Source organism: Notechis scutatus, chromosome 2, assembly GCF_049901735.1.
Source record: "Notechis scutatus isolate UNSWTSFEM ecotype Mainland chromosome 2, rNotScu1.2, whole genome shotgun sequence".
Lineage (NCBI taxonomy): Eukaryota > Metazoa > Chordata > Lepidosauria > Squamata > Elapidae > Notechis > Notechis scutatus.
Genome location: NC_142010.1, coordinates 193,085,855 through 193,113,400, shown reverse-complemented (window position 1 = coordinate 193,113,400; position 27,546 = coordinate 193,085,855). Strand labels below are relative to the sequence as shown.

The window sequence follows — 27,546 nt, the reverse complement described above, 5'->3', positions numbered from 1 at the left end:
AGAAAGGGCTCTTTGTCATCCTCCAAGAATAGGTCAGTTGTAAACAGCAGCTGCTCAAGAAGTCTGGAGGCTTGAAATGAATAGCAAGCCCTATAAAAGTAGGGCACGGCCTATCCCAAATCAAGTGTGCAGCCTTACGTCTCCTTACTAGAATGCCAGCAAGAAGAGGGGCATTTAGCACAAAATTTTCTGAGACTTCTGAGATAGAAGTCCCGGACCTATTTGCTACTGTTAAACATGATTTTCTAAAAGCAGCGCTTTCTAATGCTTACAGAGGTACAGTATATTTTTAATCATTTGGTTCTTTAGTCTAAAGATGCATCCAATCTCCTTTCATGGGGTCAAAAGTAAATAATTTCTCCTTCTTTTCCTGCCCTGCTTTGCCCTTTTTACCTTTTCTCATGCATTGTAAATGCTCCTTTTCATTTAAAAAAACAAACAAACAAACAGCCAGTCATGGTGAAATCTCCCTCATGGTGCACCTTGCCTCTTTTTGTGGCTGAATTGTAGAGTCAGTAGAATTGCCTTATGTAATTCTGGTATTGGGTTGTTCCACTTTTGAATTCAGTGGGTGGGGAGAATTTGGGGTTTGTCTCTCAATGTTTAGAGAGAGAATTAGCAGGCCAACAGAGAGCATCCTTCCAAGGATTCCCCTGACTTCATTCCATCTGTTATAGTATTTAATTTAAACAAACAGGCCTTCACCTTCACTTCTCTCTCTACAGTGCCATTTATACAGGAAGGCCAGCCTGGGCCTGTCTGTTCTAGTGCCATAAAGAGTGACTGAAGATGGTTTGGAGTGATTGAGAGTGGGTCTTTTAGCCCCGAAGTTGCCATCCCCTGAAATTGATAATGACATAATAAAGCAAACACTGAACTACACTTATTTAGCAAAGCTTGCAAAGCACTGTAAACTGTGAAGTAAAAAGGAAATGAGGTATATAAATGGACTTACAGAAGTTCATAGGAATGCAGTTTGTCAGGAACCATCAGGTGGTGTCTTATTTAACTATCAAATTGACATACGATTAACACAGTGACTATGGAAAGAACTATGATTTACGTTGGGCAATTGTTGCTAATAAATTTTAATCTGAAACATTATTTTATTTTTGAGGAAAAGCAACACTCAATGGCAATCCCAAGAACCTTTATTCTCAGTAACTTTTTCAATCTTTCTATGCAAAATTTGATCTGTGAATTATGCTGATTTTATTTCAGTGGGCCTACATACTTGTCATAGGTAACATGATATGCAGTTTTCTTACATGGAAGCTTTTTAATTTTTTTTAGATGGAACTCACATTGCCTTGAATGAACGAGAACAACCACAAGGTCTTGTTCCAAAACATAGACCACAGAAGGTGTAAGTCATCTTCCCTAAAGTGGGCCCCTCCATTCATACCGAGACTAAAATTCTGAGCATTCTTACATACTTGTTGGAAATTCGGTTCCTGGATATCTGGAGGACACTAACAGAATCTTGTTTTGAATGGCCACATTAAGACCAGACCAAAGACTGCAAAGGGTTATTTTTTAGCTTCCTCACCTCTTACTGATGCCTGGACTCCCTGACTGGGGACCTTATCAGCTGTGTCTTCAAGACAAAGGACTGAATCTGAAGAGAATAATTTATAAAGCAATGCAGCAATTTACATACCAATTAATAAAGAAAGGAGTTTGCCTCTAGGTGTTTTTCAGAAGCCAAATGGCCATGCAAAGTTTTAATAAGGCATACCCAGAAAGATAGTAGGCCATACCTAATTTATGTCTTGAATGACTGGGTATTAAAACCGTCACTCAAACCCAGGGCACTTCCTACCGGTTTATATTCCAGAGCTCTCAACAAAAGTCAGGCTCTCAGCCCCAGAAAAACGCCATTTGTCAGAATGACAGGTTTATGAACATATATTTTAGTGGCAGTGATAGCAAAGATTGACAGCCTTTAGACAGCATTGTAATATTAACAGATCCCACAAGGTTAACTGGGTTCTTAATGCCACCCATATTTACATTCAGAATATGCCTAAATATTGCATCACTCCAGAGCTTTATAGGCATTTTTAAATAGTTTGTATTAAAACTCCAGTTGTAATAGATATCCTGATTCTATGTAGGGGAATGGATCATATCTAAAGCCCAACAAACACTATTTTGTATAATGGGCACTAAAATAGAACCCATATGTGCCCCCACTCCAAAAAAAAAGGTTTCAAAAGAAACTCTTTGGTTTATGCTAAAATTAGGATGACTGCAACATGATACAAAAATTCTGTATGACTTATACAACTCCTAATACCTACATGGGTGTGACATCAGAAGACAGTAAGAGCACAGTATCATGGGCCTACAAAATGTGAAGCAGCTCCAATTTTTTCATGGATCACTTTCTTCTGATTCCTAGAGTGATCTTCTCTTAAATATCCCTCAACATGAAAATTTGAGGTGATATTCCTCCATGCCACAAGACGAGCTGCTTCACTTTTTCTGGCTGCTTTACTTTGCTGGAAGTGTGGCCAGAAATTTACAAATTCATGCTTAGGCACAGAAAATTACAAAAGGACAATGAAGGAGCTTCTTTGTTAATGCTCTGATAGGCTGAGCCTGTGGTAGTTTCTAATCACGACATTTCACAGTGCCGCCTCAAAGGGGCACTTTAATCAAGGTTTCGAGTTGAATCCACCTCCACGTATTCCTCTTTCTTCCTGGAAGGGCTTAAAATCTCGAAATAGTTGAAAATTAGTATAATAAGATCTAAAATTTAGTTGATAGAAATGTAAAGTATGTACTACTCAATGGTGCCATTCATCACCATTTCCTTCCTACGTCCCATTAATAATATTCACTCAATTAACATCAACTTGAGAGGCATATTTCACTTCTTAACCATGCTATAATCAGTCTTTGTACCAAAACAATAACTGCGGTAATTTTCTGAATAGTGAATCTAAAACATGCCCTGTCAGAAACCTGTTAAGCTTACAATGAATTTGTCAAAAGTATTCCAGCCAGAACTACTTTAATGCACAAAATGCCTGCCTTGTTAACAGTACTGCTTTTTCTGTTAAATATATAACAGAGAAAAATATAAATGAACCCATGAGATGAATATAAATAATTCACAATATGCTCCTTTCCCTTTTAAATTTCTCCTTTCCGTTCTAATTTTTTTTTCCTGCTTGCATGGTTGTGTGTTTGCACAAACAAACGTAGAATCTATGTGTGAAGATATGGAAGTCAGGAGACAGCTGAGGTTATCTCTGATTTTGAAATATTGCTTAATAAATTCTTTCCACCCAATATGCCTGTCGAGGCAGAACAATGTGGTTGCCAAAGAGGCATTCTAAGGCATGAAGTTTGCATAGAATGCCACACATATTTGTTGTCACAGAAATATTCAGAGTGCAATCCAGCACAATAGCTCTCAGCCCACCAGGAAACATGCTGCAGATGGGACTCCAACATACTTTATGTAAGATTCGTTGGTCTTTAAAAATTTAACTTTTAGAATTTACCCTAAATATAAAAATAACATAATGCTGTAACCATATTCTCTCTTTTTTTAAGGCGGATATTTTGCATCTCTCACAAATCAACATAGTGTTTGTTAAAACTTAAGGTGCAAAAGGCTAAAGAGGGCTGTTTGCAGCTTGTAGTCAAAAAAATCTAGATAGCGGTCAAGGCAAATCAAAGTTTCACTAGTTTTTTTTTATGTGTCATGGCTGTCATTTTGACCAGCAGATGGTTCACAAGCAGACCAGCAAGCAAGTGAGGGGCAGTCTGGGAATAGTTTTGCCAAGTGCAAAAGGGTGCACAAGTGGCACAATTGTGATGGGTGGCTGCTACCTGCTGGGAAAGGGTGCAAGTCAGAGGTGGTATTCAGCAGGTTCTGACCAGTCCTGGAGAACCAGTAGCGGAAATTTTGAGTAGTTCAGAGAACCAGCCAATGCGAGCTCTGACTGGAGATTTTACAGTATCCTTCCCCTGCCACACCCATCAAGCCACGCCCACAGAACTGGTAGTAAAAAAAAAATTGAATCCCACCACTGGTGCAAGTGACTAACCAAAGTGACTTGCAACCTTCCCTGCCAGATTCTTCATTGGCTTTGCTTGTAGGAAGCCAACAAGAAAGGTTGCAAATGGTGATCAAGTATCCATGGGACAATGCAACCATTGTAAATGCAAGCCAGTTGCCATTCCCCAGGTCACAATCATGCAAATGTGCTGAGATGGCCAGAACTTTGAGGACTGCTTATAAGTCTCCTTTTTCAGCATAGTCATAATTTTTGCTACCTGTCGATGATATTTTGGAATATTCTGGGAAATTTTAAGGAAATCTTTTTTGATATGAATATTGATAATAGAATTTCTTTCACCAGTAATGAGTACTTAAATGCTGCTTGTTTGCCTTTCCTTTCTTCTGCCAAGAAAAAAGGCTTATGGAGAAAGGGTATTTCAATCTGATTGATCTACTAAATACTAAATACCTTAGAGAATCCTATCATGAAATAGAACCAGAGAGTGACCTCTTATTTTGGGCTAGGAGTTTACAGTGACTTCTATTGCTTTGCTGGTAAAGATTTCTATCTGTCTATCTGTTTATCTATCTACGTCATATATCACTCTACTGTAGAAAGAAGGTGGCATATTGTTTATACCAGTGATTCTCAACCTTAGCAACATTAAGGTATGTGGACCTGTCAAGATTGAGAAATATTGGTTTATATCATAATACATTCACATGATGTATTTATTCTCCTTAATTTGCTGGCAAATCAAAAGAAAATACGAAAAGAGAATGAAAGAATAGCAGAAAGCCTTTCTAGGTGGCAATATCTATCTAAATTTAGATAAACTTGGAAAATCTAACCAAGGTCAAATGGGAGACCACCAGAACATCTTGAGAACTATGGGTTAGACTTAGAAGTTGAACTTCTGAGAAGAAGGCATGCTGTTGGCAAGCCACTTCCATATCAGTGGCAAGAAATCTACATGTCCAAAGCCATGAATTCTTGAGACTCAAAGGAGACTTATCTTGATCTGGGAATCTGACAGATTCTGTTCCCTTATTCTTTGAATCTGTTTACTCCTTCATTGTGTCATCAAGGCCATTAGTATATTTGTTTCTGCTGTATTTAAGAAATGGTCTTGCAAAACAAAAAGCCATTGATAAAGTATCTTTCTGTTTGCCTATTATTAAGTAATGATACTCATGGTTGCAAAAATAGTCTGCCAAGTCTACACTTGATATTGTTACTTGAACTCTATGAAACGTCAATACTGATTAATCAACTCAACATACTGGTAGAAGTTTCTGTCACTCCCATATACATCCTGAGACATCCAGCTTTATTTTAGCCTGTAGATGCTACATGCTGCTGGATGTCCGTGCCTGGGATATTGCAAATCATGCACCAAACATACATCTACCAATAGGAAGTGCTTATTAATAGATTGTGAAAAAGCATAATTACTATAGCCTTAGGGTAAAAAAATAATTAGGGCAAATAAGTTTTGATCAGGTAAGTTTCTGATCAAGTGGTTAGGGATACTGCACCTATTAAATATCTTCCTGGACAATCTATCCTAGTGCAGAGTTTACCCACTATATTAACTGCATTTAAGCAAGGTACAAGCATCTTAACTTGTAAAGCTACTTGGAATGCATTACATGACTGAACAAAATCATTAAAAAAATATAGATTATATAATTTATACTCCAATTTAAATCCAGATCATAATTTGTACTCCAATTTCATGGGCTTTGGAAGTACAGGTAAAAATGAAAGCCATTTTTAAAGGTCAACAGAAAACGAGAAGCAGAAGAATGTTTTATTATGATTACTGTTATTGTCTATGATCCTTTGCAACTGATGCTCTTACAATAATAAATGTTGAAAGCACCATGACTGGCAGATTGGCCTTTTTACATCTATTATTCTATTATTACCAGTCCAGAATAGGCACAGAAATAAAGTACGCTGTGTCTTTTTGCCAATTTTACAAAAATGGGTTCTTGACTAGGGGGTAGGGGAAATGCGCAGCTATAAAAAAAAGTATTAATTTGGGCATCTAACTATATAAAGGAATTGACAATGGAAGAAGATGTCAGGGCGGAGTCACTCCCCGACCCTGAGTTAGGTCAATCGCCGCCTGGAAGGAAAGGCAAAGGCTATTTGCCTTACTTGGGGGGGGGTTGGGGGGGGGGGGGGGTGGGGGGGAATACTTCTTTTTTTTTTTTGTATTTTTTTTAGGGGTTGGTTGGGGGGGGGATTTTTTCGCCACAAAATTGCTGAAAGCAAGGCTCCACTGAATTATCTATTCTTCCATTTTAGTGGAAGGAAGCTGAAAGTTGTTGAAAAAAAGGAAACAATAAGAAGTCCTACTGTCAATGTGTTACTATTTTATCGGCCACAATCTTCTTCCAAGTGAATGTTGTTGCAAATCTGTATTGTGTTACTATTTTATTTTTGTGGTGCATTTATATTTGGCCTTTTTGCTCTTTGCTCAGAGCTCAATACTGAGTGCCTTGGAGTTTCCTTTCATTTTATTCTCCACACAGCAACTCCACAAGATCAACTGAGAGATTGATGAGTAGAAAATTATCCACAAAATTTCCACAAGGTTAAATGTGAATTTGAACCATTATATCTCCCTCTAATATTTTAATCGCTATACCTCATTTGCTTTAAAATTTGGTTGAAACAATAGGTTTAGAAAGGGTACATACCTGATAATGCCAAATATGCATTTTGGCTCAGAAGTAATCCATCCATCCATCCACCTTACTTACTTACTTATCTATTTATTTATTTTCCACCTTTATTATTTTTTATAAATAAGTTAAGGTGGTAAACACATCTATTACTCCTTTCTCCTCCTATTTTCCACACAGCAACAATTCTTTGAGGTGAGTTGGACTGAGAGAGAGTAACTAGCCCAAAGTTACCCAGCTAGCTTTGAACTAAACATTTTGTAGTATTTGCTGTGTCAGGAAAAATGCATTGTTTGCAGGAATAAACAGAAAATACCTTTTTATAAAATAATATCTGAAGGTAGTTATAGTTAAAATAATTCACTCAAAGAGCCTGCTTTATTAAGTCTGAGTTCCTAAATGACTCAACTTTCCTTTCAATTAGAAGGCTTAGTAACCTCTTCAGAACTGACTTCCTTCTCTCTGACTATAGAAAATATCCGACTCATTTCAGCACATGTGAATAAAATCCCCATCTCTAATATATCTGCTGTCATAGAATTTTATGAAATTCATTTTCTTCCTCCCATTTAACAGAGAACAGACTTGTGACCTCAGTGAAGCAATAACATCTCCTGCTCCACTAATCAAACAAGAGTACTTCATGAGTTTTCAATCTTTTCTGCTGGTCGTGTCATCAGAATGTTTTAATAACTTTGTCTCTCTAATAATTTTTACGTTTGGCTTGCCACCAGCATATGTCTTTGGAAGCTTCTGGTTGAAAGTTTAGATGGAGCAGAAGATAGCCATCAGTTATATATCAGAGTTTGTAAGATAATGCACGTGGACAGCCAAAATAGAATTCCAACAGAGATTTCAAGAATTATTAACAATTATAAATTTTTTATGTTATGGATCCCATATTACACTCTTTTTATAGTTATATTATAATCACTATTTTCCCAGGATGGTTCCTAATTCCCAATTAGCACCATTGGGAACTTTAAGTATGTTGTTCAGCAAATGAAACTCAATTGTCTTTTCCATTAACTTTCCTGAATTAAATTACAGCCACTATCTCAATATCAGAGTTTGGGAGCTATTTGATGCTGATATTCACCTGATATTTCTTTTTAATCTCACTTCCCCTGTTAATATGGTTTTTTTCCTTTAAATTATTCCTTGTTTATCTAATACAGGGATATCAAACTCGCAGCCCGCAGGCCGGAGGGGTCATGCGAAAGTGGGGGAAATTGCAATATGTTACATGACAACGCTGTGATGACGCGAGTTTGACATCCCTGATCTAAAAGATTCAATATTTAACTTATTTAAGCTTCATCTAAGATAACGGTCCCCTATCTTACTATTTTGAATTATTATTTGTATTATTCATTTTTTTAAATATATAGAGTCTATCATATAAGGTAGTTCCAGATGGCACAAAACAGGCAAAAAGTTGTGTAAAACAATGTTACAAATGAAGTAACAATATTAATCAGTGGAATGACTTGCCTGCAGAAGTTGTTGCTGTTCCATCCCTAGAGATTTTTAAAAAGAAATTGAACAGCTATTTGTGTGGTATGGCATGGAGTCTCCTGTTTGAGCAGCAGGTTGGACTAGAAGACCTCTGAGTTCCCTTCTAATGCTGTTATTCTGTTATTAACACAACTGTACTGATACAAGCATCTCAGCAGTGTCATTGTATGATATCAAAATGCTGAAATGATTACAACATTTTCAGCACATATCTAAACCATAATGTATCTCAGAGAAGAGTGTTTTTCAGAATGGCATTACAGTAGAAAAGGATATTTTATTGGGCGAGGGCAAATAAATATTCACAGAATGTGACCAAGCCAAGAGAGTCTATTATGATAACTGTTCACATTTAAATTAATCTGAACAATTTGTTTGTTTGCTGTATCAGTGCTATACCAAGTTGTTTAAGCAGTTGTTAGGTAGTTGTTGCAAACTTAAAACCATGATTATATCTTGATGAATGACTAGCCCTGATGTATTAGCATATAAAAAAAATACAGGACTATTGTTGGTCACGAAGGCAGCCAAACATTTAGACTGGATTTGACATTGTTATCCATCTATGGAATCCCAAGGACCTGAAATAGACAAATGTTGCTGTTTAATATTATTAAAGGTAACATCACAGGATTTAAGCTGTTCCATGTAAAGCTGCTTTTTGCAATTGACTGGTTATGATTTTGATTTTTGATTATTGTGGTTGTTGTTGTTGTTGTTGTTGTTGTTGTTGTTGTTGTTAATCTTTGGTGTGATTCACAGCCTTTGGGGCTGGTTGGTAACTCAACACTCGAGTCCTAACCAAGGACCTAGGAACTGTTAAGGTAGCGTTGGAGGATATAAGCTGTTCCAAGTAGGGTGGTTTTTTGTAGAATCAGGGTATTCAAGTCTGATAAATTCAGAATTTCCAAATAGCGAGATAGCCCTTTAGGTATTGCTCCAAGGGCTCCAATTATAATTGGGATAACACACAATTTTTTTTTCCCAAAGTCGCTCAACTTCAATATGTAAGTTCCAGTATTTTGTGATTTTTTTCTTGCTGCTTGTCTTCAATTCATGCATCACCAGGTATTGCAATGCCAATGAACAAACCCTTTTTCTTTTCAACTATTGTTATGTCAGGTGTGTTGTGGGCCAAGTGCCTGTCAGTCTGAATTCTGAAGTCCCACAAGATCTTGACTTTTTCATTCTCCAGAACCTTCTCAACCTGATGTTCCCAGTAGTTGTTACTATACTCAAATCCAAACTTTTGGCACCGTTTCCAGTGAATGATTTTAGCAACTCGGTTATGGTGTTCTAGGTAGTCAGTTTGTACGATTTTGCTGCACTCACTGATTAAATGTTCAACTGTTTCACCTTTCTCATTACAGAGGTGGCATATGCTGTTGGTGGTGACATGCTGAATCTTTGTCTTCATGAAATTTGTGGCTAAGGTTTGTTCTTGAGCAGCCAAAATAAAGCCTTCAGTTTCTTTTTTCAGTATTCCTGATTTTAACCAGTTCCAAGTAAGCTTTTGGTCAGCTTTACCTTCAATACTTTCCAGGTATTGACCATGCATAGCTTTGCTTTTCCAATTTTCAGTTTGCTTCTCAGTTACAACAACTACTACTACTACTACTACTACTACTACTACTACTACTACTATATACACAATAATGTGAAATCACAGCTGCCAATTCTTTAGCTGGTGTTGACTTTCATATGCATTGAGTTCTTTCTAAAAACTAAGGTTGTTGTATGATACCAGCATAATATTATTTAAATTTAAATCCCAGTGGCTCTTCTTTGTGTGGTCCTGTTTGCTGGAAACAAACTGCTTTTATAATTTTTTTGAAGAAAGCATGTAAATTGACAATTACTTTATAGATCTAGTATTGACTCTAAATGTCAATAAAATGAATAGCATCAATAAGAGATAATTATAATTTTTCATTTTGTACTACTTCTTATAATAATGTATATGCATCTTCCTGTTCCCTTTCAATCAAAGGAAGGAAGGAAGGAAGGAAGGAAGGAAGGAAGGAAGGAAGGAAGGAAGGAAGGAAGGAAGGAAGGAAGGAAGGAAGGAAGGAAGGAAGGAAGGAAGGAAATCTTCATGCTGAGATCAACAAACTGAAAATAACCAATCAAATATATGAGAAAAGGAAGTGAAGGAGGGGTCAAGAAAATAGACCAAACTGAATATAATTCAAGAAAATAGGCTGGTATTATTGAAAATTCAAAATGTTTATTGAAAGCATTCTAAATTTAACATTCAACTTTTAAGGTTTATTATATCAAATGAATTAAATAAAGAAAAATTATATCTATAATAGTATTAAAAATGTACTGTTCTGACAACACTCATAATAAAGTACAGAAAAAAAGGGCCTTGAAATTAAATTAAAAACAGAAAAATGTTTTAAAATCATACTGGTTGAAAACCTTCTGTCTCTTTGCTGAAAAATTCTTCATTCAACTGTGCAGTTGTTGATGTCTTGATAGATTCAAAATAACAGGGATATATAGCCAAGAAGAACATATATGCTTTGGTCTATTCCAAGATCTTTATAAATTATGAAAGTCTGAAATATGAAAACAGTAAGACAAGTCCAAACCTCATAAGCAGATATTCCAGCTAGAATAAAATTTCATATTACTTAAAGTAACCCTGCACTAATTTATTTGGACAGTAAATTCAAGTGTTCTAAAGGAATGCAGATATGACCTTGGGAAAAGTATGGAGATTGAAGCAAGTATGAGAAAGAAACTGAAAATAACTCTGCTGTAATTTTGTCCCTTACAAGATGGGACAGTCTTTTGTAATTTTGTTATTAAGCCCTATACAAAAAAAAGTTAGCATTTCTGGAACCCTGCCCAGTCTGTTTCTTGGCATGACCCATTCCAAAGGATTGATATCAAGCTTGAAAGTGTTTCTCTGCCAATCTTATACATACTAAAAAAAATCAAGATGTGGTTATTTTGAGTTTCTTTCACGTGCTTGCTGCAATCTTCGGACAATCTTCACTAAGTCCCTCCCTAATGATTTGTTCCTTTCCCACCTTAAAAGTCCTTTCATATTTTCTCCAAAGTCCAAATGTGCATTATTCTCCAAATGTGCATTATAAGCACATATTTCAAAGATCATGAAAATAACATGTCAAACTACCAAGAGGCAATGCAGGCTGTGGCAGGATATACATGTAATAAGTAAATAAATACATTCTTATTTTTAAAAAGATGAACTTGCTTAAGAAACACATTTTAGTTCCTCCGTCACTTCCAAAAACAATAATAGCTTCTGGTGAAAAAAGACGGAATAACAAAAGTGGAGAGTAAGCTACCATGAGGTATTCTGGGGGAAATAAATCCTTTAAAAAATTATGTAAAAGATTTTTACATTATTTCTTTAGAATTGACTTTATCCTTGGTAATAATATTGTGAGAAATCCAATTTCCTCAAAACAGACCAGTGTTGAAAGCCAAATACCATCAATAAATAGGAAATATTGAAAGTTAATTTCACCTCTCCTGACAGGTAATTATAATATGTATAATAAAAATACCACAACATGTCATTGCTATGAGAAATTATTAAATGTCCTGGAAATTCATTTTAAAATGTCATGAAGTAAAGATTTGTCAAAATGTAAATCAACCATGGACTTAAACTCATCTTAATCAATATTTTAAGGAATTCTGGACTATCTTTCTCAATCATATTTCATGTTCCTTAAAATGGGATTATTTCAAATTTGCCAATTGTGGAAAATTCCTGGGAACTCTTATTTCAGAATAAATAAGCACAGAACCTAAACCTCCAACTCCTGTAAAAATTTCTCATATGGACCAATGACATCAACTCCAATTCATTCTAATTATAGAATAATCAGACAGGATACCAAACTTATTTATTCATTAGCTATGATTAAGCATAGAAATTTATGGTCTATTTATAAACTATAACATCTGTGTACAATAAAAAAATCTATGCTGAGGGTCCCTGCTATAATTCTGTCAATGTTTTCAAATTTCTATCTGTACACATAAGCTTTCTAAAACCAATTTAAATTTATATATTAACTTGACATAAATTTAATATTGGAGAAAAAATCATTATTTAGTCTTAAATGAATAGGTTTAAATAGATTTTCTCCATTCTCCAAATTTGAAATCCATTATTGATAATGCAAAGCAGAAGCATCCATTCATTCTGGTCTCAAATCTGGGCTTACATTTATGAGAAAATATAAAGATAGGTTCAAAGTTAAGATAAAATGTTATTGATCATTTTGTTCACAGCATTTTGATTTTTTCATTAAAATAAAGGCAAGGGAACAGAAATGTAGAAAACAAAATTAGATGGTTCCATTGTTGAGGTAGCCATTTTTATCCACTTTTTGCGTAATGGTTTATATATTTATTTTTATACTATTTTCTAAATGTAGATTTTTACATTTTTTTATATATGCCATTTTTATATTTGTATTTTTATCCATTTTTTCCAATTGTTGTGTGTTGCCCAACAGTCACTTTTTGTAAGAGGGGATCTACACAAATTTAATTAACATATAAAAATGTCCAATGGAGTATATAGGTAAACCAAATTTTGTTCATTTCAAATCAATAGTTCTCATTTAATGAGGAGTCTGAGAAACTTCCCCATGTTTTTGAGCCTCAAAGTGACTTGCTTGTTGTTGTTTGGGTCTTATTAAAATAAAATATGAATGAAATTAGTTTGGCCAGCCTTTCTGTGGCTAAGGAAGAGCCAAAAACAATTTTGGATTGGACAGTACTTGGAATCATTATTTAATCATTTTCAGGATAAAAAAGGGAAAAAATCTAGTTCTCTTCTGAAATGAGACATATTACTGGCTTTTAAGTGAATGCGAATTAAGTCATCAGTGCTGACAGCTCTTGTTTTAAGTAATTTGAATTTAACATTGCATGCTCGTGATAATATCAAAACAAGAAAACTCCAAAATAAAATGTCTACTTTAATTTGAATTGGAGGAACTGTAAAAGTTAGCATCAATGAGAAACGATGCATCATTCTGTAGTTCATAGACCTGCAGGTTTCATATCAATTTTAACACTGTATAAAATTCTGCACATTAAGCCTGTAGGTTTAACACAGTTATATTATAAGAGGATTTTTGCCTTCCATCAAAGTTTTACAAAACACTGCATATGATTCGAATCTGAAACACATATATTAAAGTTCTGGATTGGATCTGCCTTTCTAAATACTTTTAATTTTTATTTGGTTGGTACAGAATGCAATGAACATTGTCATTCACCAATTCATTTCTTTATCGATCCAGTCTATAGAAGTATTGTGTTTATATATTTGAAAAGATGGACACTTTCATAAGAGACAATTTTCGCTCAGGGCTGGCCATTGCTATTAGTCTAAACTGGTTTGAAACATACCATTAATTGTCTTTATTTCTGCTAGATTCAGTTTGCTGAGAACAGGTAGGAAAAATCATGAATTAATCAAGACTCCCTGTAACTGACCAATAGGAGAATTCAAACATGTGTGTGTGTGTGTGTGTGTGTGTGTGTGTGTGTGTGTGTGTGTGTGTGTGTGAAATCCATATTTTCCCCCCTTCCTGAAAAAAAACCCCAAATCTGTTCAGTAAGCCATTTGCTTAACCTTCTCTCCTTTCAGCTTTCTATCTATATCAATGACTTTTCCCCACTTTGATTTATTATTTTAAAAATTGAGGGGGAAAATAAATGGCTACCAAGAGAAAAAGAGAAACATAGCAGATAATAAATAATAAAATATCAGTAAATGAACAGGACATTTACAATGTTTATTGCTGTTCAGGTTGTAATGACTTAATTGTATAAGACTATGTTCATTGTATCATTAAAAAAACTAGAAATCTTTATAAAAGTCTGAATATTATTAACATCACCACTACTTAGTTCATGAAGATGATGGAATTTGCTGAGATGTCTAAACTGTCTTCCTTGATTAGACAATTTTTATTGTCATTGGTGCCTGGAAACTTCTTATAGATTTTTTTTTGTATGAAACAGGAAAAAAATGAATTTATGACTGTTTTGATTAGGAAAAAAACAGATAAGAGAAACAAGACAGTTTTGTAACCACAGAGGTAATTTTGCATTTATTTTTGTAATTATATTTGCTATGAAGGAAGTCAAAAGCAACTTCTTTTTATTTCTATCTTTTCTTCATGAACTTTTGATTTTGTCTTTGTTCTTTTTACTTTATATTAGTTCTTGTTAGCGTATAGCTTCTATTTAATGTTCTTAATAATTTATACACACAGTGAATTACATGCAAGCAAATGCATTGGTGCTAAAATTTTGGTCTGCAGCTACCAAACTGGGACTGACACAAAACCTTTAGTTTTGTGCTTATACTAAGGATCTTATGACACCCTGTGCATGTTATAATCACAAATATTTCCTCTCATAATCAAAACCAGAATCTTTTGAAAAATAAAAGTTACTGCAAATTTATATGAAAATATACACTATGGGTTTACATTGCCTTAAAGTTTTTGTATATATAATAGAGTTATGAAACCTTTTTTAAATTTGACATAGCCACTTTCATTAATGGGATTTCTGAAATAGCATTTTAAAAATTCCTTTTGGTTTCTCTTCTATTGAAAATATGATTCCACTTCTACATAACTTTGCTAAGAGAAAATTATGGTTTTAGAATGTACGCATCCTGTTTGCATTCTTTTGCTTTGTCCGTAGCATTTCTGTTTGGTACAGAATATGCCTTGGGTTCTATTCCCCCCCAGCTGCAATAATTTTTTAAAAATGTTATAAACAAGCGCCAGGTCTTGATGATATTCTACTATGTGAGAACAGAAAGAAATCAGCTTTTCAACATATATAAAGGTAAAAGAGGGCAGGGTCAGTCAGAGGTGGTATTTGACAGTTTTCCAAACTATTCAAAATTTCCACTACCAGTTCTCCAGAACTGGTCAGAATCTGCTGAATACCACTTCTGATACAAAGATATATGCAGGCTAAGGATAACATTTCAGGCACCCCCTTAAAAATCAGTTGTGACCTGGGGAAGTCACTCTGTTTCTGTTGTAGTTAATATAATTATATTATATTTAATTAATATGTAATTCTCTTGAAAGTAATGTGGAAAGGAAAAAAGTATTTGTCAAGGCTCATGAAATCACAACCAAAATAATTAGGATATTCATTCTCTTTCTGACATATTTTCAAAAAAACATGAGGGGACAAGAGAGATATGTGAAATCAAACTATGTGAAAATAGCCTTTGGATTATTTAGCTACAGTTGCCAACGCTATCCATAATACGTTTGTTACCTTTTAAGATGTCATAAGGCTTCGGTTTGAATAGATAAATGCAGTTAATCGTCCTGTAACAATAATCCACCATAGACTACTAAAGTACATTGTCCATTCTTTTGCTAGATTCCTTATTGGGTATTGCTTTGACATTAACACACAGCAAAGTTCATACGGTGCTCATATCATATATTGGAAACATTTCCTAGCACCTCAAAAGGGAATAGAAACATTCTACCACCAAAGAGATTCTGTCTTTAAATAAATTTAATGTGTGTTCTTTGTAGTTATGCATAGATAACACACACACACACAAACTTTAGTGAAGAATTAGGAAATAGGTCCCTACACAAGAAATATAATAATGAGAGTTAAAGATGCGATGATTAAGGTTACAAAGGTTTGGTTGGATTAGAGCTTTATATATCAATCACCTTCTAATGCAACATACATACAAAGAGAGATAGAGAGATAGATGATCCATTCAGAATATCTAGTGCAAAGCATATTTATCAGAGGTAGTATTCAGCAGGTTCTGACCAGTTCTTGAGAACCGGTAGCGGAAATTTTGAGTAGTTCGGAGAACCGGCAAATATCACCTCTGACTGGAGATTTTACAGTATCCTTCACCTGCCACGCCCACCAAGCCACGCCCACAGAACGGATAGTAAAAATGTTGAATCCCACCACTGATATTGATGACTGATAATTATGCAACTGACTATTCAATCACTAGCTAGGTTCACGTTGTGTTAAACTAATTGTACAAAATGTGCTAGTCTTATTTGCATGGACGTGCCAAAATATGACCTACTATTCTTCCCTAACCACATTACAAATTAAGCAAGTTAAATGCTACCTTATGATAAAAGTCAGTGGCATCTCTTGAAAAGGTGGGGGTAAATAATAAAGTCACTGTAGTACAATGTAAACATTTTAAGATAACCAGGTTGTGTAAAATAAATGGACCCTAGGCCCTTATATATTCTTAAATTGGATGCAAAATGCATAATTCCCTTCAAAGAATAATGCAAAATGATTCAAGAAAAGGACAAAACTGAGGTTTCATTTGTCCAAACATTATTTTTTTAGCTAAAGGGCCTTTGATGCTATTATTTAAAAGTTTCTTCACAAGCAGCACACAATATTTGGTATGTACTGTATATACTGTACAGTAGAAACTAGGTCTTTTAAGACTGTAAGGCTGGTCATGGAAAAGCAACTTCATCCTCATCATTACTATAGATGATTCTATTTATTTAATGTTCAAAATGAACAAAATTCTTTTTTAAAATAATTTTATTGAAGGTTTTTTTTACAGAATAAAAACAAGAATATTTTTAAAATAAAGAATAAAAAATGATAATAAGAAAGAAGAGAGACAGAATTAAAGGGGGGGGGATATAAAGGACCAGGTTCCGATCTTCTTTACCGAAGTTGTAATGCATAAAACATATAAAATTCAGAGTTTGATGACAAGTCTTCTGCATCAAAAGTTTCATTTAATAGGACCTGGCTATGTTACCTTTTTTAAAGTAACTATATTATTTGCTTTCTTATTAGTATGCTTGGTAAGCAGTTCATCTGTAGAAAACCTATTCCATTAGCAGCTTCATTATTATATTACTGGTCCTCGTACTTTGCTGATACATAGTGTTGGAAGCTTCATTGTCTGGAGCTTTTAACCACTTGCATCCATCCACAGACAAAAATACACCCTGGCAAATTGCTTAGTATTTCAAATGCTTTCCGGTGCCATGAAATAAAATCAGATGAATTATGGCAGCACTAGAGCAGTGATCACAAATGATAGCATTGAAAGGGAACACACATCCCATTTGCTGACAAAGATATGGATTAAACACTGAATATGGAGCGCCTCATAGTCTTTTAGAACTCTGTCATTCAGCCAAAAACGTTTACCTTGAAGCAATGTTAAAAGAAATAACATTAGACAAAGCCTATTCTTCCTCCTATTTCTGCTTGATAATAGGATTCAGTGGCAAAAAGAAATAGAATTATTTCTCATTCTAACATCATGTAAGGACACAGAAAAACCAAAGTAAGTTTTTTTTTTCCAGGGAAACTGTAGTAATTCTAAATATGATAAATTCTTCAAAAAGCCACATGTCTAGAGCTTGTCTCAAGATTTGATAAAGCTTTCCCATATATCCAGTCAAAACAGATTGGAAATATAATCATTAAATTGTTACACCAACCAGTCTTAAGTCATCATCGATTCCACCCTTAAACCAAAAGAGGGCGGATCAAAGCAAGGGAACCACAGTTGATAAATAAGATATTGAAAAGTATTTCCTTATATGAAGAAGAGAAGCAGACATTTACCTACCTCTCAAGCCTTGGTCGTTTGAAAAAGGCCTCTGAAAAGTTGCACATTACTGAATGTGTGACCATCAAATGCGGAGTGTTACACAGGTGGTTTCTTTCAAACAGTATTCAGCGGGAATGACCTTCAGGGACCTGGGGAATAGCAGCTACCAAGATTATGGTCAGATAAAAGAGAGCACAGCTTGCCTTCAGAAGTTGTAGGTGCTTCATCACTGAGGCTTTAAAGAAAAGATTGGACAGCCACTTGTCTGAAATAGTATAGGGACCTGCTTGAGCAGGGGTTTGGACTAGAAGACCTCTAGGTCCCTTCCAGCTCTGTTCTTATTGATTGCCTTTTGCAGTCAAATCCCTTTGATGGATGCAGTTTGGAGATGGTGGCATTAGCTCAAAGTACTATACATTTACAGCAAATTTAAAATCTCAAATTCTGTAGATCTGAATGCCTGGGAAAGAGACATTAACAGACTCAAGACTACCTTACATCCTATTGCGCTATTCAAATGTTAAATATATGGCAGTTGCACTTAGCTTTATATTTTTCCCTGGGGGTTTAGCTTTTGCAGCCCACTTTTGCAGCAAAGCTTTACAGAACTACAAATAAGCTTTAGGAAGGAAACGTGACACAGAACAACCCCACGGATCGTGCTGTTGAAGACTGAATGTGATTAGTGCTCACTGAATATGGCTGCCAGAGGTGAAATGTGGATTCAATAAAGTATTCTGGAGGAAGGCAGCCACACCATAAATCGTATTGCAATACTGGTTTCCAGGTCCCAGGTGTCCCTGCCTTTTTAGGAGTAGGATCTCTCTACCTGTCTTTCCTTCCTCCCCTGAATAGGTGCCATTTTAGCAGAGGATAAAAAGCAGGCAGAGAAGCCTTTTGGCTGCAGCTCATTTGAGTGGCTGAGGGGAATGTAAATTCTTGGCATTACGGATGCTTCCCTTCTGTTTTATCAGGAAACAGCACACTACAATGCCTGAACTGGTGACATGGCACGGGAAAGAGCCCGAACTGGTTGGGGGGAGAGATTCTTTTCCCAGGCCCTGGGCTGAAGGAGGTGGATGTTTCCAAATAATGGTTTGATGGTGGGGGATGATGGGAGCCCATTAAGAAGCAGATGCTCTCTGCCTCCGAAGCAAAGCTGTTATAATAATCAGCAGACCACATTCTGTTAGGCAGTACCCGCAGCTCTGGGGGAGGAGAGGAGTGGTGGAGACACAAGGATTTCAGTCCAGGGGGATAAATGCAATTGATTGTCAGATTGGGTTTGTTGCAGTGGTCTATCCGACGAGAAATATTCTCCACGTTTAAAGTACACCATTGTTTCAACCTTAATGAAGGCCACAGGATTTTAACAAACAAACTTCTGTTCTTGTTCTTTTCTTCCTTCCACCCCAACCCACACCTCCCCCCCCCTCAAACCCAGCCACATTCAGTTCCTCTAGCACCTGCTTCCAGTTTTGGCTTCTTGGCAATGGAACTTAGAGAGACATCAGCTGGCAGGAGTGAGCAGCTAAACGCTTCCCCGCAATGCAGCTTTGAAAGTGCCAAGCATTTATCCGCTGGCACCTCCAGCTCCACACAAGGACTTTTTCCCCGATCGCTCACATTTGCCTTCGAAAATGATAGTAAATTGCTCAAATTGTGGCTTAGCCTAAGACACGGTCATTTCTGCTCCCGGGAATCGTGTGGTGTTCTGGGGCTTGGCATTCTTTTATTATTCAAATGGCAGTACCAAGGCCCATAAAATGATAAAGGCCATTTCTCCCTGGTAGCTTGGGAGCTTCGTGTTTTCTCAGCAGATGGCAGGCCAAGTGAAGCCTTCTGCATTAAAGGGGCTTCTTTTCTGTTTAGACTCTTTAGAAGCCGGGCACTCTTAGAATAGCAAAGGCAAATGTCGTGCCATTCAAAAGGACTGTTCAGAAAGTTGATGAGGCGCTTTTTAAACCTGTATTTTCATAACTCATTTAAATTCCCAAGCACCAACATGAAGAGCTAAACTGCAGGATAAAATGGAAGAAGAAAGGTAACGGATGATTTTTTTAAAAAAAGCATCAGTTTGGGTGATGAGATTAATTGATATAAGTATAGTGGCAATAAGTATTTAAAGACACACACACACACCGCTATAGGACCGGAGGTTTATATGGTCCTGACACTTTAAGGATTTCATTAAATTGTAAAAACTTAGCTTTTCCTGCAGGGCCTGGAGTAAGTGTTTTGGTCCCTGGTAATTTATTCCTGATTGTTATGGTTTTCTTTAGTTGATTACTGTCTCGGATCAATGGTTTGTTTATGTGTCTGTTCTGTCATTTTTATTACTAGTATGCTTGTTTTAATCTCATCATGTAGGTCACCTAGAGTTACCTTGGTGATTGAGATGGCATGCAAACGAGTCAGGAAATAAATTAAGGCCATTTCAACAGCCTTAGCTAAGTCAGTATTATTATTACCAATTACCAATATTGTGCACAGCTGGTTAAGAAAACAGCTTAGTCCAGTTGCTTGGTGACTTCCTGGCAGAAGTGAGATTTAAATAGGATAACTCCCAATTTCCAATGCAATCTTTTAGACATTAGCTTATTCCAGAAACAAGGTGTGAAATTGGTAAGCATCTTCTAATAGGAAGGGAACAAAATGAATGTTGAGAGTCAAGAATAATCAATAATAACAACATGAATAAATAAAGGCTCCTGGGTTATCCAAATAAATAATGCTTGTTCAATTGGACGCATTTTTAATAGAAGATTCTAGAGGTTGTTTAATTTCCATACGATAGGTTGAAATCAGCTCCCAATATGTTATAGGAAAATTCAATGATCCTTTTATACAGACGTTCCCCAATTTCATCTGTAAGATGAAGAAGTACAGGATAAATAGAAAGGTTGTGATTATTGGGAAGGAATTTGCCTGGCAATTATTGAGCTTAGTTCTCAAAATCTTGGATCCATTTGGGGGCAGGTGATATTAGGTCATGTCTGAGTCCTATTACACTTAGTCAAAGGGCATAACATTATGACAAATCTGTAGAATAAGCAAGAATTGGCATTATATTACACTATGTGGTCCAAACATTTGAGTTCCACACAATATCTAGGCTACAGTGTTAATAATTTTCTCAGTTGAATGTAATTTTTCACTATTTTTTCAATGAACATATAGTTTCTGGGGGGAAAAAAATCCCCAAAATCCCCATGAAGCTCAAGGTCATGTGATCACAGGATTACAAATGGCTGTAAATGCAAAATAGAATCAGTGACCATTGGAGAAGGCGCATGGCATTTGGAAGCCGGGTCATAAGTAAGTCTGGGGAGATTCATTGTGACTTTGAATAATCACTAAGTGACCAGTAGTAAGCCAAGGACTGTATCTGTAATCAATTTCTTCCCTCCTGTTCTGTTGTCCTATAGCCTAATCCAGGGGAATCAAACTCAATTTCATTGAGGGCTGCATCAGGGCTGTGGTTGATCTTAGGGAGGTGGAGGGACATAGCTGACTGGGTGGATGTGGCCAGATTTACATTATTCACTGGGCATAGCCAGCTTGATGCCACTCCCCAAACTGCTGGCATGTTTCTTCTTCACATTGGGTAGACCAGGCTGAAGCCATGATGGCCAATGTTTTCTCTTCGTGTTGGGTAGACTGGGCTGAAGTGACGCGGGCCAGCCCCTTACATTTTCCAGGACAGCCCATGTGGGCCGGATCTGAACACATCATGTGCCAAATTCGACCCACAGGCCTTCTGTTTGACACCCCTGGCCTAATCCAACACTACTTATATTAATTGAAGGAATTTAGCTGGCCAATAAAGTCTGTATAATATTATATATTGGCTAATATATCCCACTAAAGACAATTGGGAAATATTATACAATATACGTTATTTTTTTTTGATATTTAAAAGCTTTGGGGGGCACCTATGTGCTTTCAAAGTTTGAAAACATCCCAAAGTTCTACCAGATGGAAAGATTTGCTTAATTATAAAATAGCTGCCACGGTGATTATAACAACACAGAAAGCAAATAATCCTTAACTTAACAACAGCTCATTTAGTGACCATTCAAAGTTACAATGGCACTTTAAAAAAGTGATTTATGACCATTTTTCACACTTACACATGTTGCAGCACCCCCATGGTCACGTGATCAAAAATTGGATGCTTGGCAACTGGTTATATGATGTTTTGCTTTAATTTAGATTAAGAGGTTACTTTATTATATATTGTACCTATTCTGAAGAAAGTTGGAAGGCAATATCTCAGGGGTTGCCACAAAGAAGAGCGAGTCAAGCTGTTCTTCAAAGCACCTGAGGGCAGGACAAGAAGCAATGGGTGGAAACTAATCAAGGAGAGAAGCAACTTAGGACTAAGGAGAGATTTCCTGACAGTTGGAGCAATTAATCAATGGAACACCTTGCCTCCAGAAATTATGGGTGCTTCATCACTGGAAGCTTTTAAGAAGAGATTTGACAACCATTTCTCTGAAATGATATTGGGTTTCCTGCTTGAGCAGGGGGTTGGACTAGAAGACCTCCAAGATCCCTTCCAACTCTTGTTATTCTGTTCTATTATTCATTCTTTATAGATTTTTGTTTTTCTTTCTTTCTTTCTTTCTTTCTTTCTTTCTTTCTTTCTTTCTTTCTTTCTTTCTTTCTTTCTTTCTTTCTTTCTTTCTTTTTTTCTTTCTTTCTTTCTTTCTTTCTTTCTTTCTTTCTTTTCCTTTTGTCACATTTTAACAAATAGTTGTCAGATCTTTTCTTGAAAATCTCCAGTGATGAAGCACCCACAATTTCTGGAGGCAAGTCGTTCCACTATCGTTCCACAAGTCGTTCGCATCCACTATGTGACGCCATCATATGTTTGCACAATATATCACCAGTAAAGTCACCCAGATTTGATTCTGAAGTGATGGCTGCTGTGGTGTCTTGCATTCACATTGAATTCATGTTAGTAGACCAGTGGCCTGAGTTCTGTAGCTCCCAACAAATGGAAGACCCCGTCCCCAAGGATTCAGACTGCACCTATGCTGGACATGTAGAAAGACCTTGAGAACAAAGCTTTTCCCTTTGAGCATTTGGTATGTAAGAATTGTGTAGTTTTTATTTTTCTATTCCTCAGTGACATACTATAAGACCAGTAATATATTAAAAACAATTTACAATCTAGACAATTTAATTATTTTTATGCGAAATGTTTTTTTACACAGTACACAATTAAATTTGGGAATTCGCTACCATGTTGGGTAGGTTCATGGACTTTGGACATTGGACCAGTTCATGGAAGTCAGTGGCTCCTTGACTTACAACAGGATATTTAACAACCTACTGCTGTCTGAAAAATTCTGAGAGTTGAAGTCCACAAGTCTTAAAGTTGCCAAGATTGGAGAGCCCTGTCCTAGGGTCATTTGCAACCTTATCATCTGGCTCCTGAGAAGCAAAGTAAACATGAAAAGCTAGATTTGCTTAATGACCAGGATCAAAAAAAAAAAAAAAAGTTGGAAAAACACGATGACTACTTAGCTGTATTGCTTAGCAGCAGAAGTTCCAGTGCCAATTATGGTCATAATTCAAGGACTACTTTTATTAGCCTTGATGGCTGCAAGAAGGCCATCTGCTGGGACTCTAGAGGCCTTCCTTGTGCAACTGGTTGGCCACTATGGGAACAATCTGCTGGACTAGATTGGGCAGCGGCACAGTTTATGTTCCTGCTACTCGGAGGTAAGTGTGAAGAAGCAAAGAATCATTTTGGACTTTAGCCTACCTTCAATTTAGTCCCGATGCAGAGTTTTTATTTCTACTCCTCTCTGGTTCTATTCTTACTTGGGAACAAACTTTCTTTTGAGAAAATATGGACAGAGGGAAATAAGTTTGAATACTACAGGAAAATTACACTACAGACAAGGCAAAAAAAAGATCCTTTCCCCCTATTTGATAGTCCCCTCACTTCCCCCAGAAAGAAATCATTGCCAAGTTTTATTTTTATTTATATAGCCCATCCTCAATTAAAATTATGCTTTATTTTTAAAGAAATGGGATGGAAAGGCAGTTTTCAGCTGTGCACTCTGGTTAACATGGAAACAAACTATAAATTAAATCCATTTATTTGCAGTTTGTATTAGCTGAAAATGCTGCATAGCCTGGTACGCCCCTCTGTCCAACGGTAAAAAAATAATAAAAAGTTGTCTTGAAACAATGCACGTCTTCCTGAGCAACATATTGATTTCCACAAGTGCTCTGAAAAAAAAAGAGGGATTTTTTTTTTTTTTTTTGCACTTTAACCGCACGTGATATTTTACATTTTGGAGCCAGTCGCAAATAGTGGCCATTTGGAGAAATAAAAATTAACATAACAACTTTCAGAATAATACTGTACACTCAGATGAATAAATAGCCTTTTTGAGAGGAAATCAGGATGTTACTGAGGAAGGATATTGGAGAACATTGAAATTTACAAGCATGCAGGAAACCAGGACAAAGTATGACAGACAATGAACATAAATCCTTCACTGTGCATCCCTTATGTGTGGAAACCAAATGCTATGAAGCACATCACACCTGCGAGACGGTAGAACCAAAATAAATCTGCAAATTCTTGAACGATACAAGACCACGCTTGTTTTCAGTTGCTCATTTTACAATCGCCATATTTCAAATTTCAACTGCTTTATGACGGTGTTGAAATAAGTCCATCTCTTCCCCGCCACCTCCTGCCACCCCCCACTTCCTTCTGTAAAATCTGGTAAAAGAGTTTAAAAATTGAGTTTTTCCACAGATTGGTAGCTGAAAGTATGTACTTGTTCTTTCCATTTCATCTTTGTTTAATTAGAAAAGAATGGAAAAGGCAGGATGTTGTGAAGCTTATCAGGATCTTGAAGAAATAGAGCATGTCCAATGGGTCACAAGAGTTCTAAGGGATCCACATCTCCTAAAATACCCATGAGGCTTCAAGAGATCAGATTTTTAACTGGAGAAGTGACTTCTTGGCCCAAGAGCAGAGGTGGCATTCAGCAGGTTCTGACCTGTTCTGGAGAACCGGTAGCGGAAATTTTGAGTAGTTCAGAGAACTGGCAAATACCACCTCTGATTGACCCCGCCCCATCTGCCTACCAAGTCCCAGCTGATTGGCTGGGTCTTCTTTTGTTACCCTATACAGGAGAATGGAGCTGGAAAGCAGGTTAGTGGGGTGGGAAGGGAACAGGGATTTTGCAGTAACCTTTCCCCAGAAGTAGGGAAGGAATGGGGATTTTACAGTATTTTCCCCTGCCACACCCACCAAGCCATACCATGCCGCACCACGCCCACCAAGCCACGCCCACAGAACTGGTAGTAAAAAAAAAAAATTGAATCCCACCATTGCCCAAGAGCCAATGTGAACATGTTTCCCACTGCCATTTCTATTCTATTCTGAAGTTTTGCAGGATCGTAAGATCCTTTCTAAAGCCTGTTTAGTCAGAGGTAGCTGTCGATGAAGTAGTATAGGAGAAAAAGCAACCAGCGTACATATTAAATGAGTTTCCCCTCTTTGGCTTCTACTGCCCACCAAGGGAAAAAAAAACAGCATCTGCAGCAAGACTCCTGGCACTTCTGCAATCTATCTGCAAAGCAGAAGTAGCTTGAAGAAGCATGCCAAAAACTCTGGATACTGATCATGGCCAGAGAAACAGCTGTTACAGAATAACAGTATAGCAGAGTTGGATGGGACCTTGGATGCCTTCTAGTCCAACCCCATTTCAAACAAATGGTTGTCAAATCTTTTTAAAAACCCACAACTTCTGGAGGAAAGTTGTTCCACTGGTTCATTGCTTTCACTGTTGGGAAATTTCTCCTTCGTTCTAGGCTGCTTCTTTCCTTGATTTGTTAAAAAGGGATAAAAAGAAAAGCAAGCAAGCAAGAGAAAATATACAAATCCATAAAGAATGAATAACAGAACAGAATAACAGAGTTGGAAGGGACTTTGGAAGTCTTCTAATTCAATCCCCTGCGCAGGCAGGAAACACCATATCATTTCAGACAAATGGCTGTCCAGTCTCTTCTTCTGTGTCAACTCAGAAAGCTCAAACTGCCCAAGGAGCTGCTGATCCAGTTCTACAGAGGAATTATTGAACCTATCATCTGCACCTCTATAACTGTCTGGTTTGGTTCTGCAACCCAACAGGACAGACGCAGACTTCAGAGGATAATTAGGACTGCAGAAAAAAAAATTACTACCAACCTGCCTTCAACTGAGGACCTGTATACTGCACGAGTCAAAAAGAGGGCTGTGAAAATATTTACAGACCCCTCACATCCTGGACATAAACTGTTTCAACTCCTTCCCTCAAAACGATGCTATAGAGCCCTGCACACCAGAACAACTAGACGCAAGGACAGTTTTTCCCCGAATGCCATCATTCTGCTAAACAAATAATTCCCTCAACACTGTCAAACTATTTACTGTACTAAGTCTGCATTACTATTACTATTAATCCTCCCATCCTTCCTTTCACCCATCTCCTCCCACTTATGATTGTATGACTGTAACCATGTTGCTTGTATCCTTACGATCTAAATTGACTGTTTCCTAGTATGATTCGATTGCTTATTGTACCCTATGACTATTATTAAGTGCTGTACCTTATGATTCTTGACTCTTGACGAATGTATCTTTTCTTTTATGTACACTGAGAGCATTTGCATCAAGACAAATTCCTTGTGTGTCCAATCACACTTGGCCAATAAAGACTCCTATTCTATAAAGAATTCTATTCTTAAAAACCTCCACAACTTGTGTTGGCAAGTCGTTCCACTGATTAATTGTTCGAACTGACAGGAAATTTCTCCTTAGTTCTAGGTTGGTTCTTTCCTTGATTAGTTTCCATTTATCGCTTCTTGTCCTGTTTTCAGGTCCTTTGGAGAATAGGTTGACCCAACCTCCTCTTCTTTGTGGCAGTACCTCCAATATTGGAACCCTGCTATCATATTACCCTTAGTCCATCTTTTCCTTAAACTAGACAGACACAATTCCTACAACCGTTCTTCATATGTTTTAGCCTCTAGTCCAAGCTGTTGCTGCTTTCCATCACATCTAGCATAGATGGAACATACACTTCTCTGTTGTGGTGTTTTTATTTGCAGAAGCAGCTTTAGGCAAGCAGCTTGAGAAAATACAAACCTGCACAGAGAGCAATGGGGAAAAATAAGAAAGGAGAATCCCCCCCTAATCTCTGAGCCCTCTTTGTCCTTCCCATCGAACATGCATACACACACACACACACACACACACACACACACACGCAAGTGAAATCATCCAGAAGTGAACACCACTTGGTTATACACTGCAAACTCAACAGGTAACTGGCAAAGAGGTTTGAAAACCAGATGCCTATTTCCAGCCACATTTAGATTACAACGAAAGTGCTTCAAATTATTATGTTAAGTCACTACAATCCCTAGCTTTGATTCATGCCATGCTACTGTGTTGTGCGTCTGGATTGTTGACAAAGTTGATTTACTAGTTCTAGACAAGCTTGTAAAAAGTTGGCCTCCATCATCTTTATAATGGTTTTGCATTCTTTCTTTTCCTTACAGTTTTTTTCTGTGATTTCCAGTATACATACTTAGGAATGGCTATGTTCCCAGAGTCCAAGAAGAACCTTGGAATTAAATAAAATGAGCTAACTAACTTGGG

The 27,546-nt window shown here is 36.7% G+C and overlaps 1 long non-coding RNA gene across 1 annotated transcript; it reads left to right on the top strand.

Moving 5' to 3' along the window:
* On the top strand, positions 1 to 27,546 carry LOC148132454 (uncharacterized). Its single transcript, XR_015748020.1, has 2 exons — positions 1 to 276; positions 25,890 to 27,546. It is a non-coding gene; the product is annotated as an uncharacterized LOC148132454 (long non-coding RNA).